Source organism: Schistocerca serialis, chromosome 8 (genome assembly GCF_023864345.2).
Source record: "Schistocerca serialis cubense isolate TAMUIC-IGC-003099 chromosome 8, iqSchSeri2.2, whole genome shotgun sequence".
Classification (NCBI taxonomy): domain Eukaryota; kingdom Metazoa; phylum Arthropoda; class Insecta; order Orthoptera; family Acrididae; genus Schistocerca; species Schistocerca serialis.
Window position 1 is genome coordinate 405,426,285 of NC_064645.1, and position 22,367 is coordinate 405,448,651.

General features: G+C 43.5%; 1 protein-coding gene across 2 annotated transcripts in view; it reads right to left on the reverse strand.

The window, feature by feature from the left end:
• The window catches only part of LOC126416779 (fatty acid 2-hydroxylase), a 519,796-nt gene that overhangs the window by 278,471 nt on the left and 218,958 nt on the right, over positions 1–22,367 (reverse strand). For both annotated transcript variants that reach the window (XM_050084637.1, XM_050084639.1), the window contains exon 2: positions 16,286–16,341. The gene's annotated coding sequence lies outside the window, so the exon portion shown is untranslated. The remainder of the gene's footprint in view (positions 1–16,285; positions 16,342–22,367) is intronic.

Below are 22,367 nucleotides of genomic sequence, written 5' to 3' on the forward strand. Positions count from 1 at the left end.
TATGAACGTACACTGTTCCCCATATCTCTTCTCGGCCTTAATGTTCTTGTCTGAACAACACGGCAGAAACACCTGTTCCCATCAGAGCAAAATCCTTTCTGTCCCACTCCATCATTTAGCCACATTCTCGAAGTCTTTCTCAGTAGCAGGAATACTACTCTGGAATAATCTCCCGCATTACATTAGAGAACTGAATAACATTTCCAGATTCAGGAGTCGTATAATAACATGTCTACAAAGATAACAATAATGGTTACCATAGTCCCTGCACGTACTCGTTACCCATGCACATCCTTCTTTCCAGACAGATCTTCCTTATTTCCCAGTATTTTTTGGTGGTGTAGTTTCCTTAGATTTCGTTTCCCCATAACTCGCTATATTAGAAAACATCCATTTTGTCCACTAAAAATTCTTTTTGTATCTGACACTATCATTATTGTCATTATCATTATTATTACTATTATTATTGTTGTTACCAGTATTAGAGCACAAGTACTGCCAGCATTAACGTTATTAGTTCATAGGCAGTATTATTTACTCACATTGTTGGCATAGACACTCAAATAATTTTAACACTATTTGTCACAAGAATTATTATTTCTTAGGAAACTACGACGAAAAAAAAGTTCTGCAGTTGTGAAACTCTTGTCCGATGTAAGAGAGGGCCCCATGGCCGTAATCAGATGTAGTTAATGGAAGAGGAAATTAATGTCCCGTCAACAACGACGTCATTAGAGACGGAGCACAAGCTCGGATTAGGGAAAGATGGAGGACCAAATCGGCAGTGTCCTATTAAGGGAACCACCCAGGCATTTGCCTGAAGCGATTTAGGAAAATCACGGAAAACCTAAATCTGGATGGCCGGACGGGGATTTGAACTGTCGTCCTCCCGAATGCGAGTATGCTAACCATTGTGCCACCTCTCTCGGTATCAGGTTAAATAAATAAACAATTGGCATTATCATTTCAGCAATAGCTCCAAAATCGGAATTGTTATTTACTTAGAATATTATTATCAATCTGCAATCGCCGCTGTGCTAGGGTATATCACTTGCTCAACATTTTTAGAAAAGAATCTCGGGTGTGAAATAGGTTGGTAATCATTGACATTAACTTTACTCTATAGGGGTTTAATTAGGGTATAGTTTAGTCTCATTGAAAAAATATCTTTAGTGATGTATTACATATTTAAAAAAGGCTAGTACTTGCTATGTGAAAACTCCTTACATATGACAACGTGTCATAAATCCTGTCACCAGCTAACAAGGTGTATTGCGCCAGAATGTGATATACTGTTGGACTGAGACCACAAGCACTTGAGAACGCTCTCTTTGGAGGAGAAATCTGAGCATCGAAGGCCAGGGCCATAATCACAAGAATCTTAGCGATTCGTCATTTCAGATGAGAGGCAGCAAGAAAATACAACCTTGCCAGGTAGATGGCTTTACAGATGGGAGCGCATCATCTCCCTCCGAACGACTCTTCTCTCACTGATGCGTGTGTACGCCTCAACAGTTTAGGTGATGTAGAGCACACCACACATTTTCCAGAAAGAAATTTTCACTCTGCAGCGGAGAGTGCGCTGATATGAATTTTCCTGGCAGATTAAAACTGTGTGCCGGACCGAGACTGAAACTCGGGTCCTTGCCTTTCGCGGGCAAGTGGAAGTGGGGCTTTGAGGACGGGACGTGCGTCGTGCTTGGATAGCTCAGACGGTAGAGTAATTGCCCGCGAAAGGCAAGGGCCTGAGCTTGAGTCTCGGTCCGGCACACAGTTTTAGTCTGCCAGGAAGTTTCACACTATACATTTGTTATGGCGTTTGGTATCGAGGTGACCTTGCTGAAGGACTATGGAAGCCATGTGTGCTTAAATGACCCGCCCAGCCAAGCACACTTATTACGCCGGCCTATATTTGTTTTCTCGTAACGTTCTCTGCCCTCAAACACTCACGCAAATACATCGATCATCAGTGATCAATGCTACCTGCCATTAGTTTTCTAGCTGCGCGCCACTTCCACATACCAAGAACGTCGTTCGTTGGACATTTTACTTCACAACTGGGCTCCACAATCATAACGACTCAAATAATAACAGGACATCGACTGCACAGGATTTTGTATTGTTTGGTTGTGCCGGGCTGGTTCCGGACCATATGCCCATCATCAGTGGCACACTGTTGGTGTCTTTACGTCACATGAAGAATTTTTGAGACGTGACTACAGTAATATGTAAATGTATGTTACTGCACGACTCACGCCGTAAAACACACTGCCAAACCATATTAACGCCAACAGAATAACTCAAGTGAAATTCATGTAGTTATCGAATGTTCACCTATTCTGAGCAAGCTCCATTGCCCTTGCTTCACTTTTATTGATGTTCATCCTACAATCTATTTTATACGACCCATTCTGTTCCTGTCATACGACAGTTACAATGTCATCAGCAAACAGTAAAAATTTTATTACTTGTCCCTAAGTTTTAACTCCTTTTAGAAATTTCTTGTTACTTTCCTCTTCAGTATGTTCTACGTACACGTGGAATAGCATTAGAGATAAGCTTCAGCTCTGTCTCTCATTAAGCCATCGAATCTGCAGCCACCTGTGTGGTTCAAGTGGCAGAAGCGGAAACAACATCTTGGAGTGCTGACGGTGTAAAACCCGTCGTCCTAACCAGCGTGGGATATTTTACCCCTATCCTAATGCTTACCGTGCAAATCACACTTAAATGTTCGGCGGAGTATTCATAGAATGACTTTCAGATTATCTTTCTAGTATTTCACCCTTCAATAGGAAGGGGGAAAGTGAACACCAAAATCTTTTCGTGTGAAATGTATCTTGTAAAAGACGTATAATTTTTTATTTTTTTCCTTTTCATGAAATAATTACTCTGTGTGAGAACCATGTAATAGAAAATGAACGTAATATGATGTATAACTGAAATAATACTGGTTGTAATACATAGACTGCGTTCACAAGCAATGTCAAGTACAATTTTTAAAACTCTTTCAATTTTTTTCTTAAATAACAGTTGAGAAACGAGGACTTCCTCTTCTCGTAGTCACTTCAGTTGTCTCTTGCGAAGTGACTGAAGGTACGTGTTGGGCTTTATGTACTTTTTCAATTATTGAATAAGAATTATTATTCTCCAGCTAAATGTGTACGCGGTCATTTGTAGAATCCCTTTAGCGAGAATGCATTAATTTTGTTTTATGAGGTTTATGTTTCAGGAAGATGTATCATGATCGTGCACTAATTGTTTGAGAGCAGAGCGACGGATGGCTTATCGCGTCGTGTCGTACCTGTACTTTCTACATTCGTTTCTACGAAAGCCGATTCAATACTCATTACCAACTTTTATGTGGAAATTATAGTAGTTTCATGGTCAAGATGCTTTCAAACAGTGAAGACGTACAATGGCCACCAGGAGCCTGATACACCAAAAGATAGAGAGCGATGGCAGAAGAAGGGTAATGGTTATGAAATATGATACGATAAGTAATTCCAATTTGAAGTGTGTCAAAGCAGTAAGCGTATCATGTCATCGCATTTGTGACGTGTCTCTTCCGAGGCAAACATCTCTTAATGCATTGCATACTTTTTGCCAGATTTAAATATTTCTTTCACTTTTTGTTCTGTCAGTCTGGAAAGATACAAGTGCGTGCTTTGATTTCTCTTATTTTATTAAGATGGCCATTTCTCACTAGGTAGGTGAGAGTAATCGAAATATTTTTACGTTCGAAGGAGAAATTTGAAATTTCGTCAAAGCTCTCGCCGCAACGAAAAATGCCTGTGTTTTAGTGACTGCAGCCCCAATTCGCTTATCAAATCCGTGACACTCTCTCCCCTATTTCATGATAATACAAAACGAGCTGCACTTCTTCTAAATTTTTTTGTATCCTTCGTCAATCCTACCTGGTAAGGATCTCATGCCGTGCAGCAGTACTAAAGAAGGGGACAGACAATCTACATCTACATTTACATCTACATGGATACTCTGCAAATCACATTTAAGTGCCTGGCAGAGGGTTCATCGAACCACCTTCACAATTCTCTGCCGGCCTGAGTGGGCGTGCGGTTCTAGGCGCTACAGTCTGGAGCCGAGCAACCGCTACAGTCGCAGGTTCGAATCCTGCCTCGGGCATGGATGTGTGTGATGTCCTCAGGTTAGTTAGGTTTAATTAGTTCTAAGTTATAGGCGACTGATGACATCAGAAGTTAAGTCGCATAGTGCTCAGAGCCATTTGAACCACAATTCTCTATTATTCCAATCTCGTATAGCGCGCGGAAAGAATGAACACCTATATCTTACCGTACGAGCTCTGATTTTCCTTATTTTATCGTGGTGATCGTTCCGCCCTATGTAGGTCGTTGTCAACAAAATATTTTCATATTCGGAGAAGGAAGTTGGTGATTGGAATTTCGTGATAAGATTCCGTCGCAACGAAAAGCGCCTTTCTTTTAATGATTTCCAGCCCAAATCCTCTATTATTTGTGTGACACTCTCTCCCATATTTCGCGATAATACAAAACGTGCTGCCATTCTTTGAACTTTTTCAATGTACTCCCTCAGTCTTACCTGGTAAGGATACCACACTGCGCAGCAGTATTCTAAAAGAGGACGGACAAGCGTAGTGTAGGCAGTCTCCTTAGCAGGTCTGTTACATTTTCTAAGTGTCCTGCCAATAAAACGCAGCCTTTGGTTAGCCTTCCCCCCAATATTTTCTATGTGTTCTTTCCAATTTAAGTTGTTCGTAATTGTAATACCAAGGTATCCAGCTGAATTTACGGCTTTTAGATTAGACTGATTTATCGTGTAACCGAAGTTTAACGAATTCCTTTTAGTACTCGTGTGGATGACCTCACACTTTTCGTTATTTAGTGTCAACTGGCACTTTTCGCACCATTCAGATATTTCTTCTAAATCGTTTTGCAGTTTGTTTCCATCTTCTGATGACTTTATTAGTAGATAAATGACAGCGTCATCTGCAAACAACCGAAGACGGCTGCTAAGATTGTCTCCCAAATCGTTTATATAGGTAAGGAACAGAAAAGGGCCTATAACACTACCTTGGGGAACGCCTGAAATCACCTTTGTTTACTCGATGACTTCCCGTTAATTACTACGAACGGTGACCTCTCTGACAAGAAATCACAAATCCAATCACATAACTGAGACGATATTCCATAAGCAAGCAATGTTACTACGAGCCGCTTGTGTGGTACAGTGTCAAAAGCCTTCCGGAAATCCAGGAATATGGAATCGATCTGAAATCCCTTGTCAATACCACTCAGCACTTCATTTGAATAAAGCGTTAGTAGTATTTCACAGGAACGAAGTTTTCTAAACCCGTGATGACTGTGCGTCAATAGACCGTTTCCTTCGAGGTAATTCATAATGTTCGAACACAATATGTGTTCCAAAATCCTGCTGCATATCGACGTTAACGATATGGGCCTGTAATTTAGTGGATTACTCCTACTATCTTTCTTGAAAATTGGTGTGACCTGTGGAACTTTCCAGTCTTTGGGTACAGATCTTTCGTCGAGCGAACGGTTGTATGTGATTGTTAAGTATGAAGCTAATGCATCTTTGTTACGAAGTCTCTTCAGTTTATTAATATTGTGCATATTATTGTCTTGAGCATCCATTGCACTAAATTGCTGCAGTGTTAACATTAATGTATGGTCAGTGGTTTACTTCGCGGTACAGTGACATTGCCTATTGGATCTGTTTTTACGCGGTCTGGTCAATTAATGTGACAACCGTTCAAAAGCCTGAATAAGCACCTTTTGCAGCGCGGAAGTTCGGGAAGAGAGTCCACGAGGTTCTGGAAAGTACCGACAGGGATGTGGTGCCGTAATGATAGCACTGCCGTTGCCAGCTGCTCCAGGATTCTCGGCTGAGGATCCATGCGAATATCCCGATCGAGGTGGCCTCATAGATTCTCGATGGCGTTTGATCCGGAGATTGTGGTGACCAGGCAAATACGATAAACTCACCCAGGTGTTCTTCGAGCACTCACGTTCACTGTGAACTGCTGGAAGGTGCCACCGTGCCGAAGAAAAGAAGTGCGTGTGGGGATGGACAATGTCGTCAAGCACCCATTGTGCATTTCAGAATGACGATATTGTGCATCGAATGCCAAGTAAATGTTCCTCATACCATAACGATACCTTTTGTTTGCAGCATGAACATTATTCACCTGAAAGGTCACTCAGTGGACGTCCAGTTTCTGCATTGGCGAGCAAATTCCAGACTTCGTGCTCGACGGACTGCAGTCAGCATGAGTGCGTGAACAAAGCACCTGCGCTGGAGGCATATACACTACTGGCCGTTAAAATTGCTACACCAAGAACAAATGCAGATGATAAACGGGTATTCATTGGACAAATATATTATACTAGAACTGACATGTGATTACATTTTCACGCGATTTGGGTGCATAGACCCTGAGAAATCAGTACCCAGAGCAACCACCTCTGGCCGTAATTACGGCCTTGATACGCCTCGGCATTGAGTCAAACAGAGCTTGGATGGCGTGTACAGGTACAGCTGCCCATGCAGCTCCAACACGATACCACAGTTCATCAAGAGTAGTGACTGGCGTATTGTGACGAGCCAGTTGCTCAGCCAACATAGACCACCGGTTTTCAGTTGGTGAGAGATCTGGGGAATGTGCTGGCGAGGGCAGCAGTCGAACATTTTCTGTATCCAGAAAGGCCGTACAGGACCTGCAACATGCGGTCGTGCCTGCGGTTACCCTTGACGCTGCATCACAGACAGGAGCGCCTCGTCATACTGGCGTATCACCCGGCGTGATGGTATGGGGTGCCATTGGTAACACGTCTCGGTCACCTCTTGTTCGCATTGACGGCACTTTGAACAGTGGACGTTACATCTCAGATGTGTTACGACCCGTGGCTCTACCCTGCACTCGTTCCCTGCGACCATCATGTTACTGTAAACAGAACCTGGATTCGTCCGAAAAAATTACGTTTTGCCATTCGTGCACCCAGGTTCGTCGTTGAGTACACCATCGCAGGCGCTCCTGTCTGTGATGCAGCGTCAAGAGTAACCGCAGGCACGATCTCCGAGCTGATAGTCCATGCTGCTGCAAACGTCGTCGAACTGTTCGTGCAGATGGTTGTTGTCTTGCAAACGTCCCCATCTGTTGACTCAGTGATCGACACGTGGCTGCACGATCCTTTACAGCCATGTGGATAAGATGCCTGTCATACCGACTGCTAGTGTTACGGGGCCGTTGGGATCCAACACGGCGTTCAGCAATTACCCTCCTGAACCCACCGATTCCATATACTGCGAACAGTCATTGGATCTCGACCAACGCGAGCAGCAATGTCGCGGTACGATAAACCGCAATGGCGATAGGCTACAATCCGACCTTTATCAAAGTCGGAAACCTGATGGCACGCATTTCTCCTCCATACATGAGGCATCACAACAACGTTTCACCTGGCAACGCCGGTCAACTTCTGATTGTGTATGAGAAATCGGTTGGAAACTTTCCTCATGCCGGCACGTTGTAGGTGTCGCCACCGGCGGCAAGCTTGTGTGAATGCTCTGAAAAGCTAATTATTTGCATATCACAGCATCTTCTTCCTGTCGGTTAAATTTCGCGTCTGTAGCACGTCGTCTTCGTGCTGTAGCAATTTTAATGGCCAGTAGTGTACGAGGGTAGGAACTTTAATAGTGGAAAGTATTTATTTACAGGTCGTACAAAATAGATACGTGTTTCAAAGTTTTACTGACCTTCAAAGTAGTCACCAGCATTGAGCGTAACCCGTCGCCAGCGATGTGGAAGTCGTATGATACTCTTAGCAGTGCCAGTTGTGTTGACAGTTCGAGTGTCGCGGTCTATTGCCCGACGAATTTGTAGCAGTTCTGTAGCGAATGCCGTGAAGTGATTCCTTCAGAAATCGAGTTGAACTTACGAAGGCGTAAGTCAGGGCAGTGTAGTAGGTGGTACAGCACTTAGCAGCCGCATCAGTCAAACAAATCAGTAACAGCTTGCACTGTACGTGGTTGAACATTGTCCTGCAAAGTGATGGTCAGGTCCTGCAGAAAGGGTCATCACTTCTGTCTCTAAGCTGGTCACAGGCTGTGAACCAAAAATGAGCAGCTGTATGCGTATTGTCATATCGCTGGCTTAGTTGTGGAGTATCTTTGCGAGAGTCGCGTATCAGTGTTGCCAATTTAGCGACTTTGTCGCTAGAAATGGCGACTTTTGCCTTCGTCTTAGCGACAAAAAATACTTTTTAGCGACAAAAATTATTTAGCGACTTATCTGCCGACTTTTGGAGTACTGACGACTCAAAACTATTTTGGGCCAGTATTTTCATTAACAAAACTAAGATTTTAACTATAGAAATTGTCTGAGTCAAGTTTGTCTGAAGAAAATAAAGTTTATTTGAAGAAGAGATGCATTCAGTTTAGCCTGAAACTCATCAAGGAAATTCAACAAAGACTGCCAAGTAAAGTTACGACCCTGAAAAAAATGTCAATGCTGAGTGTTGAAGAAACACTTAAAGTGAATAAAAATAATGCTATAGCGGATGTAGCCAAAGAACTGGGTTTTAGTAGCGATTTCATAGACTGTATGTTGCAAGAATGGCATAATATCAACTTAGGTGGAATAACACTACTAACACTGTTCGATTTTGGAGTGAGGTTTTGCAGTATGAAAATACCGCAGGGGAGAATCCTTTTTCTTTGATTTCACAGCTAGCAATGACTGTTCTATGCCTACTGCATTAAAATGCAGAAATGGAAAGAATGTTCTGTTCTATGAACATAAAAACTAAACAACGTAACAGATTCTCCTTAAAGACAATTAATGCTTTGATCATATTGAGAGATCAGCTGAAGAAACAAAATAAAGATTGTGCATCTTTTGACATACCGTCAGACGTATTGGAGCTTGTTGGAACGAACAAAAGTTACCCTTTTGCGACAAAACCAGTCGAACTGCATCATCTGTAGAGCGAAGTTCAACCCTCTACATCAACTACAGTTCTGTCAGAGCATGAAACAGAAGAGTTATTCGATCTTCTGAGTGACGACGATGAATAGCTGACATACCGGTATGTATATATTTTGTAACTTAATTTGTTTTCTTGCTTTCTTTTGTTACAAATATAGTTGTATATTTCTAGTATATTTGACTACTGTGACTGAAACAACAATTTATGTGTTGCGTCAATTATGATAACTAGTTTAATTAAACGTTAGCGTATTTTATACATATGTTGTTGCAAGCGATGCGTCATTTAATTAAGACAATATAGCAATTACGTATGAGAGTTTTTATTAATATTTTATTCCCCCCTTCCTCCCCCAACTGGCTTATTGCACCATTCACAGCACGAAATTTTCAGTACACCCCTAGTAAAATCAGTTTTAGCGACTTTATAGCGACTTTTGATATTGAATCTAGCGACTCGGGCTTTTTAGAGTTGGCAACACTGGTCGCGTTTGTGGTGTCGAGCGCGGGACACGGAACTGTTGTGTAGTGTGTAGCTCTGCATGTGAGAGGCATTGCTAGTATGGAAGTTGAGGTATTGCTACAAGTGCTGTTACAGTAAAGTGATAAAATAAGTAGATGATTCAGAGGAAAGTGCGTAATGATGTAATTAAAAGTGAGCAGTGCCGCCAATGACGTATTTGTGTATCCTCTCGTTGCATGTCGCACAGCATCAAACATCTGCGCCGTGTTCGGTCTCCAAGAATGAACTAATGTGAATCGGTAATACTATTTACCACGAAAGAGAGCATTTAAGTGCCAGTGTCTTGTAGCGAGCGTGAGAACGTGCGTTCGATCATCGCGTTCTGCATGATCAACAATCAACCGCGCCGCGACGGTTACGCGCACGCTCGTACAACTGAGAACTGTGAACTGTAAATTTAACTTTGTGAACAATGTTAAAATATCATTACTAGTGTCAAGGAGGATTGGTACCAAATATTTGTGTATGTGTGACGACCTAAGAACTTTCGTGCGACCATTCGGCTTCCGCATCATCAACAATCACCCGCGTCGTGTCGGTTACGCATACGCTCGTCTGAGTGATACTGTGGACTGGTAATCATCCATTAGTTGGGATGAACACTTATGAATTAGAATGTAAACAGTGCAACCTGCGATTTTCTTTAGTCGTCTCAGAATATAGATGTTCATACCAGACGTCGAACAGTGTTGGTTTTAGTGTTGAGTGACTCCCCTAACCCCGCTTGCATATTTCGATAGATAATTTCAGGCAATCCAACAGCAGTGTGGAGCAGAACAGTACGACCGCCGCAGGATTATCAGGTACGTGTTGTATACAGTGCGCACGGTCAAGGAACGACAACCAGTTTCAGGTACCCCCACCCATTAGTACTTCCTGGCATGTTACACAGCATACAGACAGAAGTGATGACACTTCCTGCAGGACCTGACCATCATTTTGCAGGACAATGCTCAAGCACGTACAGTGCAAGCTGTTACTGATTCGTTTGACTGATGGGGCTGCTAAGTGCTATACCACCTACTGCACTCCCCTGACTTAAGCCCTCGTAAGTTCAACTCGATTCTGAAGGAAACAATTCACGGGATTCGCTTCAGAAGTACTACAAATTCGTCGGCCAATAGACCGCATCGCTCTAACTGTCAACACAACTGACACTGCTAAGAGTATCATACGACTTCCACACTGCTGGCAACGGGTTATACACAATGCTGGTGACTACTTTGAAGGTCAGTAAAACTTTGAAACAAGTATCTATTTTGTACGAGCTTTAAATATATAGTTGCCACTATTAAAGTTCCGACCCTCGTACGCAGCAACGTTCGCCGAACGTTCGTTGAGCAGACACTGTTGGTAGCCTCTTTGTTCATGCAGGTGGTCAGTTTCTCGACAACTGCTCGTCTATTCGCCCGTACGCATACATCTTTGCAGCCGTCATTTTCCCCCGTTATCTACAGCCCGTGGTGCACCACAGTTGCCTCGCCTACGGTTTCGCACGGCGCCATTTTGCCACGTACGGTATAGTTTAACCACGGCCGCACGCAGATATTTTGTAATCTTAGCGGTTTCGGAAATGCTTCCGCCCTTGACCCGAAAACCAATGATCCCCCTGTTCTGGATGTCAAATAAATCGCTCCGTTTCCGCATTGCAACAGTCACTGCGCTGTTTTCCGCATCCCTCAGCACGCTTTATACAGGATGTTACAAAAAGGTACGGCCAAACGTTCAGGAAACATTCCTCACACACAAATAAAGAAAAGATGTTATGTGGACATGTCTCCGGAAACGCTTAATTTCCGTGTTAGAGCTCATTTTAGTTTCGTCAGTATGTACTGTGCTTCCTCGATTCACCGCCAGTTGGCCCAATTGAAGGAAGGTAATGTTGTCTTCGGTGCTTGTGTTGACATGCGACTCATTGCTCTACAGTACTAGCATCAATCACATCAGTACGTAGCATCAACAGGTTAGTGTTCATCACGAACGTGGTTTTGCAGTCAGTGCAATGTTTACAAATGCGGAGTTGGCAGATGCCCATTTGATGTATGGATTAGCACGTGGCAATAGCCGTGGCGCGGTACGTTTGTATCGAGACAGATTTCCAGAACGAAGGTGTCCCGACAGGAAGACGTTCGAAGCAATTGATCGGCGTCTTAGGGAGCATGGACCATTCCAGCCTATGACTCGCGACTGGGGAAGACCTAGAACGACGAGGACACCTGCAATGGACGAAGCAATTCTTCGTGCAGTTGACGATAACCCTAATGTCAGCGTCAGAGAAGTTGCTGCTGTACAAGGTAACGTTGACCACGTCACTGTATGGAGAGTGCTACAGCGTGTGCAGGCACTATCAGCAGCTGATTGGCCTCCACGGGTACACTTCTGCGAATGGTTCATCCAACAATGTGTCAATCCTCATTTCGGTGCAAATGTTCTCTTTACGCATGAGGCTTCATTCCAACGTGATCAAACTGTAAATTTTCACAATGAACATGTGTGGGCTGACGAGAATCCGCACGCAATTGTACAATCACGTCATCAATACAGATTTTCTGTGAACGTTTGGGCAGGCATTGTTGGTGATCTCTTGATTGGGCCCCATGTTCTTCCACCTACGCTCAATGGAGCACGTTATCATGATTTCATACGGGATACTCTTCCTGTGCTGCTAGAACATGTGCCTTTACAAGTACGACACAACATGTGGTTCATGCACAATGGAGCTCCAGCACATTTCAGTCGAAGTGTTCGTACGCTTCTCAACAACAGATTCGGTGACCGATGGATTGGTAGAGGCGGGCCAATTCCATGGCCTCCACGCTCTCCTGACCTCAACCCTCTTGACTTTCATTTACGGGGGGATTTGAAAGCTCTTACCTACGCAACCCCGGTACCAAATGTAGAGACTCTTCGTGCTCGTAGTTTGGACGGCTGTGATACAATACGCCATTCTCCAGGGCTGCATCAGCGCATCAGGGATTCCATGCGACGGAGGGTGGATGTATGTATCCTCGCTAACGGAGGACATTTTGAACATTTCCTGTAACAAAGTGTTTGAAGTCACGCTGGTACGTTCTGTTGCTGTTTGATTCAATTCCATGATTATTGTGATTTGAAGAGAAGTAATAAAAAGAGCTCTAACATCGAGAGTAACTGTTTCCGGACACATGTCCACATAACATATTTTCTTTCTTTGTGTGTGAGGAATGTTTCCTGAAAGTTTGGCCGTACCTTTTTGTAACACCCTATATACCCTCCACTGTCAGTGCTGCTATCTGCCGTCTGTGAGTTGTTATTGAACGTTGAAGCCGAACATAGGCGGTGGCCACTTTAATGTGACTAGGCCACGTACTTAAATCGATAGTATTGCTGTTTGGGGGTAGAGGTGGCGCCATATTTCATTCCCGTTCCCTTTCACAGTGAACTCAATTTTAAGGCGCACCTCCTACCTTGGAGTTAACGTCATGGAAAGAAACTGAATGAAACGTCGACTTCATGCACACTGTTTTGTTTTATTGTTTTCAAGAGGACTGTCAACATACCGATAAGTTATCTTCACCGTGCACATAAATTCTGATTCAGTCGTTATAGCCGAAAATGCATTTCTATTCACGATTTTATCACTATTGTCACTTCACCGCATTCTCATCTACCGAATTTTAATTTTTCTGGTTTAATGAAGAAGCGATTCAGCCGATCCTGTACCTAGGTCACGGTCTAGTGTAATTTTTCATAACTAACTTGAGACAGTCGTATGTTAGAACTTTATATTGTTGCAGCAGCAAACTCCTTCTGGCGCTTCAGTGTGCAACGTATACATACTAACAAAGCATCATTTGAGAACTGAACAAGCCAATGGCCTTGCTACGTTGGGTACGTCGGTTCTCGCCCGGTAACCTAAAGCCGTCGGCACACGGACCGTGCATCCGAACGTTGAGCGTTGAGCGTGCTGAGTTCCTGACATCGTAGCGTGGAATAGCACGCTCGGGAGTCTTTCCAAACCTGCAGAGCAGTATCTAGCATGTCAGATATTCTGAGCGTGCATCTGAGCGTTGACCAATGAGATGCCACAACGCCACCTACGTCACACGCACTCCGTCTCCCTTCAGAACAGAGTTGTGAGGCGCCATATTGGCATTCATTTCAAGCCTATGTGTATATATGCCGTTTCTGAGCACCAGAAAATTGAGAATCACAGGAAAACCAGTTGTTAACTGTGTGATTCGTTACAATAAAATAATGAGAAACATCATATTCGTGGCAATAGAATTATTTTAACTTGCGTATTATGAGAGTAGGCTATTTGAAGGCAGCGACACACTGAAGATCCACCCAAAACGTATTGTTCTTGGTACAATTTGTTATCATTAAATTTCAATTAGTAACATATCTACGATTAAGGATTTTAGCAAGGGGTAAGATAACCTGATTACTTGTAAAGGCTGTGATGTTAGTTTAGCGTAATGAGTAGAGTCACTGACCACTGAAGAGTTTTAAAGCGAGGCAGTGATTCGCGTCTTGACCCTACCAAATTTTTTTCCTAACATTCGTGTTTTTATTAGGTTCTGATAGTTTATTATTAGTTGAATATAAGCATATATTATAATATTTGATGTTATGTAAATATAAGTTCACCTTTTTTTTTAGGGGTGACTTCGTTGGATTGGCTTAATCTATAGGACAGCTTGTGCTACTTGTATGAAGATATTTTGCTCCTTTTTCTTTTACGCCTCGTACTTCACATGTTGCAAAGATTCTGCTACTGCGTAGGAGCAGTGATCAAGTAGACTGACCTTGGGGTTTTGCTAAAATGTGGGAATGATGAAATAATGTTTATCTTATGCGGAGAAGTATTCCAAATTTGTTATGCACTGTTTGTAATGGAACTTTTATAAGCCTGTGTCCTTATTAATTGGACATGGTACTTTCCTTTTCGTGGACGATGGAGGAAATGTGCGTTTTAATAGAGTTAGCGTGGGAACGCACGCCCGTTGAGTAAACAGTCTGATTACGAACTAGAAGCATCCCTCAAGTGCGGCTTAAAGCCGTCGGCACACGGACCGTGCTGTCGAACGTTAACGTGCAGCGTGGCAAGTTCAACGTCCTGCTGAACGCTCAGGAACGATGCGACTTGGGCATACGGTACGTGGACCCGAACGTGGTATATGCGATCGCAACGCAATCCAGCGGCAGTTGAGGGATGTTTCTAGTTCGTAAATCACATTGTTTACTCAACGGGAGCGCGTGAAATTCTCACGTTAGCTCTATTAAAACGCACATTTCCTCCATCGTCCACGAAAAGCAAAGTACCACGTCCAATCAGTAAGGACACAGGCTTATAAAAGTTCCATTACAAACAGTGCGGTACAAATCTGGAATACTTCTCTGCATAAGATAAACATTATTTCGTCATTCCCACATTTTAGTAAAACACCAAGGTCAATCTTACTTGATCACTGTTTCTACCCAGTAGCAGAATCTTTGCGACATGTGAATTACGAAGCGTAAAAGAAAAAGGAGCAAAATATCTATATACAAGTAGCACAAGCTGTCCTGTAGATTAAGCCAATCGAACAAAGTCACCCCTCAAAGAAAGGTGAACTTACATTTACATAACATCATATATTATAGTATACGCTTATATTACACTAATAATAAAGTATCAGAACCTAATAAAAACGCGAATGTTAGGAAAAAAATTAGCAAGTGTTAATATGCGAACGACCGCCCCAACAACCAACTCAACAGCAAACAGTATCACTAGCCATTACGCTACACCAACAACATCCCCTTTGCCAATAATCATAGTAGCTTACCCCTTGCTGAAAACTTTAATCGTAGATATGTTACTAATTAAAATTTAATTATAACAAATTGTACCAAGAACAATGCGTTTTGGGTGGTTCCTCAGTGTGTTGTTGCCATTAAATAGCCTACTCTCATAATACGCAAGTTACAATAATTATTTTGCCATGAATATGATGTTTCTCATTATTTTATTGTAACGAATCACACAGTTAACAACGGGTTTCCCAGTGATTCTCAATTTGCTGGTGCTCAGAAACGGCATATATGCATATAGGCATGAAATGAATGCCAATATGGCGCCTCACAACTCTGTAATGAAGGGACACGGTGTGCGTGTGACGTAGGTGGCATTGTGCCATCTCACTGGTCAACGCTCAGAAGCACGCTCAGAATATCTGACCTGCTAGATATTGCCCTGCACGTTCGGAAAGACTCCCGAACGTGCTATTCCTTGCAATGACGTCAGAAACTCGGCACGCTCAACGCTCAACATTAGGATGCACGGTCCGTGTGCCGACGTCTTAAGGCAACCACCGCTGGGCCCGGCTGCTACTTGAATGGGTGACCACCTGGGTACCTCGGGTGTAGCTCGCTCCGGGACACGCCAAGTCTCCGAAGTAGCGTCCAGCTGATAGACGTGCACCACACCGTTGAGACATACGACATCTCCGTTATTACGTTATTATTACTATAACGTGAACTCTTGGTTACCGATTTAGCAGTCCACGACTTATTTAATATAACAGGTGAAATTAGTCATAATACACATGAAACGAAAATTTCTTTACATATAGCTGTTTCGAACAACTCATCAAAAGGTAGTGCTGATACCATCTTGTTTACGGAAGTGACCCAAGACAGTAAAAAACAGACTACAGTGATGAAAAATTTTATTGCAGCCATCAAAATCATCATTTGAGATATTACTCTAAACGCTAAGACGTTCTACTTACCATAAGTCAGCAACACGCGAAGTTTCTAGCACCTTAGGCCAGCAAACATTTTCACCCTAGAAAACAGGAAGATAACAGTATTAGGAAAATTTTCGAAGACAGATGAATAAAGACAGTCGTCAGGTTGCAGAGGTCGAAAATACAGTTTCAGTTGTAAGGTTCTTTTGATTTTTGAGTCGTTAAAACACGACCGGTTTCGGGCTCTTACATGCCCATCATTAGATCTTATACGAGGGGTGTTTGAAAAGTGCGTGCAAAGTCCGAGAGATGGCACCACTGGGCTCTATCGATGTCATGTTTAGTTACTAGCATCTTTGGAAAGAACGCACACCAAATTTCAGCCATATTGGTCTATTTCTTTGTCTTTGGAATTCGTATGAATCAAGGAAGTCGAGTGATTGTCAAAAAATGGATGAAAAAGAATTTCGTGTGCTGATTAAACATTACTTTATGAAAGGCAAAACGCCTCAGGAGACTAAAGAGAAGCTTTATAAACATCATGGTGATTCTGCACCTTCTCTGCATACTCTACACCTCCCGCCGCCTCGATACCCCTCACCCCCTGGTTGCTCCTCTCCTCTCCCATCCCCGCCCCCTGCCACGCCTTCACTGTTGTGTCCCCCCTACCCTCCATCTCTACACCCTTCATCTCCTTTCCCAAGGTGGCCTCCGTCAACTCCCCCTCCCGGATGGTGCCCTCTCTCCCTCAATTTATCTCTCCTATCAACCCTGATCCTCCCCCCCTCCTTTCCTGTCCTTTCCCCAGGCTCCCTCTTCTCCCCCTTCCATCCAGTTTTCTCCCCACCTAACCTCTCTCTGCCTCCACACCCCCACCCCCCCGGAGTCCTTTTGTATACCCCTCCTCTGCCTTTCCCCACTCCCTGTCACGTCTGTCCAGCACCCGCTCCCCCTGTTCCTCCACCTCTTCCTCCCCTCGTCCTCCATCAGCTCCTCTCCCTCCTCCTCCCCACTTCGTTTTTTCCTCTCCTCCCCCCCCCTCCTTTTCCTTTCCCGTCATCTGTTCAGGTTCCCCCCATCTGCCCTTGGCTGTGGTATATCATATTTGTGCCAATTTTTTAGTGCAGTGTTCAAGTGAATGTTCAGTGTTGTTCATCTTACCAAAGTGTTGCGAACAGAAACCATGCTGTCGCTGGGTGTAAATTTTATGTCTCTTGCGAACAGAAACCAGACTGTCGTCGTGTTTTTTTAATTGTATGTCTATTCTCTTACCTGTCTACTTCATATGTATTTTATTAGCATCATCAACCCTTTGTTTTATGTTTCAAGTTTCACGATTTTCCGCCATTTTACCATTTAAGTCACCGATTTTATCGCCCGTTTTTATTATATATTATCTTCATCTTTTAAAACAAAGTCTGTAGGCTGAAGAGCGGTGTACTAAGCTGCTGCCAGCCCGTCCCCTTTGGGGGGAATTGAAACTCAATAAAGTACAAAAAAAATCTGCACCTTCGATTAGAGCAGTTTATAAGTGGTTTCAAAATTTTCGGAGTGTCCAATGGGCACCAGTGATGCTGAACGTTCTGGACGCCCTGTGGAGGTTGCGAATCCAGAAATCATAGATAAAATCCATGATATGGTGATGGATGTCAGAAGAGTTAAGGTGCGTGAGGTTGATAGTGCTGTGGGCATCTCGAATGTATGGGTATATAATATTTTGCATACACATTTGGACATGAGAAAACTATCCGCAAAATGGGTTCCGCGATTGCGCACGCTTGACCAAAAACGGAATCGTGTGAAGTGTTGCAAGGGTGGTTTTCAGCTGTTCAGGAAGAATCCGCAGGACTTAAAGTGTCATTTCGTCACTGTGGATGAAACATGGATACATTACTATACTCCTGAGATCAAAAAACAATCTAAACAATGGGTTACAAAGGGAGAATCTGCATCAAAAAAGGCGAAGACCATTGCTTCGGCCGAAAAGGTTATGGCGGCTGCCTTTTGGGAATCGCAAGGGATAATCCTCATCGACTATCTGGAAAAGGGTAAAACTATTACAGGTAAATATTATTCATCGTTACTGGACCGTTTGAAAACCGAGCTGCAAGAAAAACGCCGGCGATTGGACCGCAAAAAAGTCCTTTTCCATCACGACAATGCACCAGCACACACCCCAGCAGTTGTGGTCGCAAAATTAATGGAAATAGGATTCCAACTCGTTTCACATCCCCTCTATTCACCAGACTTGGCTCCCTCGGACTGCTGTTTGTTCTCTAATCTAAAGAAATGACTGGTGGGACAACGATTTTATTCAAACGAGGAGGTGATTGCAGCAACTAATAGCTGTTTTGCTGTCTTCGACAATTCCTATTACACTACTGGCCATTAAAATTGCTGCACCATGAAGACGCCGTGCTACAGACGCGAAATTTAACCGACAGGAAGAAAATGCTGTGATATGCAAATGATTAGCTTTTCAGAGCATTCAAACAAGGTTGGCGCCGGTCGCGACACCTACGACGTGCTGACATGAGGAAAGTTTCCAACCGATTTCTCATACACAAACAGCAGTTGACCGGTGTTGCTTGATGAAACGTTGTTGTGATGCTTCGTGTAAGGAGGAAAAATGCGTACCATCACGTTTCCGACTTTGATAAAAGTAGGATTGTAGCCTATCGCGATTGCGGTTTATCGTATCGCGACATTGCTGCTCGCGTTGGTCGAGATGCAATGACTGTTAGCAGAATATGGAATCGGTGGGTTCAGGAGGGTAATACGGAACGCCGTGCTGGATCCCAACGGCCTCGTATCACTAGCAGTCGAGATGACAGGCATCTTATCCGCATGGCTGTAAAGGATCGTGCAGCCACGTGTCGATCCCTGAGTCAACAGATGAGGACGTTTGCAAGACAAAAACCATCTGCACGAACAGTTCAACTACGTTTGTAGCAGCATGGAATATCAGCTCAGAGACCGTGGTTGCGGTTACCCTTGTCGCTGCAACACAGACAGGAGCGCCTGCGATGGTGTATTCAACGACGAACCTGGGTGCGCGAATGGGAAAACGTCATTTCTTCGGATGAATCCAGGTTCTGTTTACAGCATCATGATGGTCGCATCTGTGTTGGACGACATCGCGGTGAACGCACAATGGGAGCGTGTATTCGTCATCGCCATACTGGGTTATCACCCGGCGTGCTGGTATGGGGTGCCATTGGTTACACGTCTCGCTCACCTCTTGTTCGCATTGACGCGCACTTTGAACAGTGGACGTTACATTTCAAATGTGTTACGACCCGTGGCTCTACCTCTCATTCGATCCCTGCGAAACCCTACATTTCAGCGGGATAATAAATGGCTCTGAGCACTATGGGACTTAACATCTATGGTCATCAGTCCCCTAGAACTTAGAACTACTTAAACCTAACTAACCTTAGAACAGCACAGAACACGCAGCCATCACGAGGCAGAGAAAATCCCTGACCCGCGGGATAATACACGACCGCATTTTGCAGGTCGTGTACGGGCCTTTCTGGATACAGAAAATGTTCGACTGCTGCCCTGCCCGGCACGTTCTCCAGATCTCTCACCAATTGAAAACGTCTTTTCAATGGCGGCCGAGCAACCGGCTTGTCACAATACGTCAGTCACTACTCTTGATGAACTGTGGTATCGTGTCGAAGCTGCTTGGGTAGCTGTACATGTACACGCCATCCAAGCTCTGTTTAACTTAATGCCCAGGCGTATCAAGGCCGTTATTACGGCCAGAGTTGGTTGTTCTGGGTACCCCAAACACCTAAGTAGTAACTCTGTCTGCTCTGCGCTCGGCGGTGGTACGTCGCGTCCTGTGTTCGCCCACCGCGACGCTCGGGGTCACAGTACAAAGTTATAGGACCTGACGATGGTCGTGTTGTAACTATTGAAGAATAAAAAGAACTTTATAACTGAAGCGTTATTTTCAACCTCGTCTATAACGCTCAGTTACGGATGTTCCTCCGCCAGGATTTTTTGTAATTCTCTGGTTGTTGCTAGTGAATAAATCTAAAAATTAAGAGTTAATAGTTTCTGTTGCAATAGAACTGTGTAATAATAAGAGTACATTACGTTACTAATTAGAACAGCTACTTCCTGTACTTTTATGCCTGATAGCGATTTGCCAGTAGTTAATTCAGGATGTACGTCGAAACTTTATGGCTTACATCCAGGTCGGTACTTTGCGTCTGAATTGACATACAACCCAGAAGTGCTAGTTCGATCTGCAAAGGTGTAAAATATCTTTACGGACTGGATTAGCAAGAGGGAAAATTACTGCATACAAACTCTGTTTTCGTCGTTTCACAAATTTTTTGAAATAAAAATGCTCTAATGATTGTCAAACTCCACCGAAACAATTTTGATCACAGAAAAATACTTTCTTTGATTCAAAATAAACCAGAAAGTCCTACATTGGTATTTTCAAATGTCATTTAACATGGACTGACGAGCTCGTTCTTTAACAAAACACCTGTGTCTTTCCCCGTTCAAGCGTTATAACAAACTGTTGTGACATTTTCAGTGGGCATTTACTAACTTCCTCTGAAAATTCATGGGTAGAGACTGTGTTGGATTTGAAGTATTGGACTTGTTATTGTTGCTGTTTATATTTTATTTGTCTGTCGTATATTATCTTCAGATTGCAGTGTGCTGTTTCTGTGACTGTCCATCCATTTGTGCTACAGATCTATAATGAAGGCAGCACTCTATCTACAACATGAGACGGTACAACCTGGTAAAAATGGACGTGGCTGTGCGCGCGCTTTCAGTTTGTGGCGAGAGAAAGGCGCGGCCAAGCCAGCACAAGTATTCTGGAAGACGAGGAGGTGTGCAGGACTAGCCAGACAGAGCTCAGATGCCGCACGGTCTTTCTGGCTTCGTCAATAATAGACAGTGGCAGCCTTTGAGCCTTAGTGATTGGCAGACGGTGTACGTATCAGAATTCCTAAGATTGCAGGACAGCGGCTAGCAGGTAAACCTGTGTTCTGGCTGCATCTTTAGGAATACCTGGCCGTTGGCTGCAAACATTGAGGTGTTCAAATGGTTCAAACGGCTCTGAGCACTATGTGACTTAACTTCTGAGGTCATCAGTCCCCTAGAACTTAAACCTAACTAACGTAAGGACATCACATACATCCATGCCCGTGGCAGGGCATCGAACCTGCGACCGTAGCAATCACGCGGTTCCGGACTGTAGCGCCTAGAACCGCTCGGCCCCCCCGGCCGGCCATTGCGGCGTAACTGCCGTCATTATCTTGAGTGTCCAGAATAAATATCAAATAATATTAAATCCAACAAAAAGTGAATCCAACTAGTTATAGAGAAGCCAGCAACATGGTTACAAAAATAAAAATAAGTGGGGTGTGTCACTGAAAATGGGCACTCGATCCGAAAATCAGTTTTTTAAGTTATTTCATGTGAAGTGTTTTAAGTACAAAACGAACATTGAAAGTTAAGATTCCACAGCGCCTTAAGCGATTTTCACAAACGAAGTGTCTGTGGATACGTCTCAATGAGAGCTATCGGACTATCATAGCAGATTTTTATTAAAAACAGTACCTATTTTAGATTACAGGCTGCAATACGTATTCTGCTCATAAAATCGCGAATTTGCAGATGAGTAATAAAGGAAATATTTAAAGCAGCAGCGCTAATACGGACATTGATAGGGATACATGAATGCAAGTAGTTTTAATTTTTTATATATGTTAGTAACGAAACATCGTAAAGTAGTGTTTACCTGGACGAAATTATCATTTATGAACCAACTACCCAACGTAGAGAGAAACGAAGAAAAGCAACAGAAAGCTGAGGACAGTTGCGTATTAATTGATAAACGATGCATGCATGTAACATTGAATTTACAGTTTTTAAGTATGTTGTCGAAGTCAGAAGTGTGTGTGTTTGACTCACGTCAACGCGAGGGCTTAAATAGGAGCAGCATTCTTGGCACAGGGGAGCTTTGGTTTTGGTTCGGTTTCGGGCCTGTCGTTTTTGAGATCTGCAGCTGGGAGTACGTATGAGCAGCAATAGGTCACCCCTCTAGTCTGTCGAACTTATTCTACGCACTGAGTCGTGGACTTGTGAT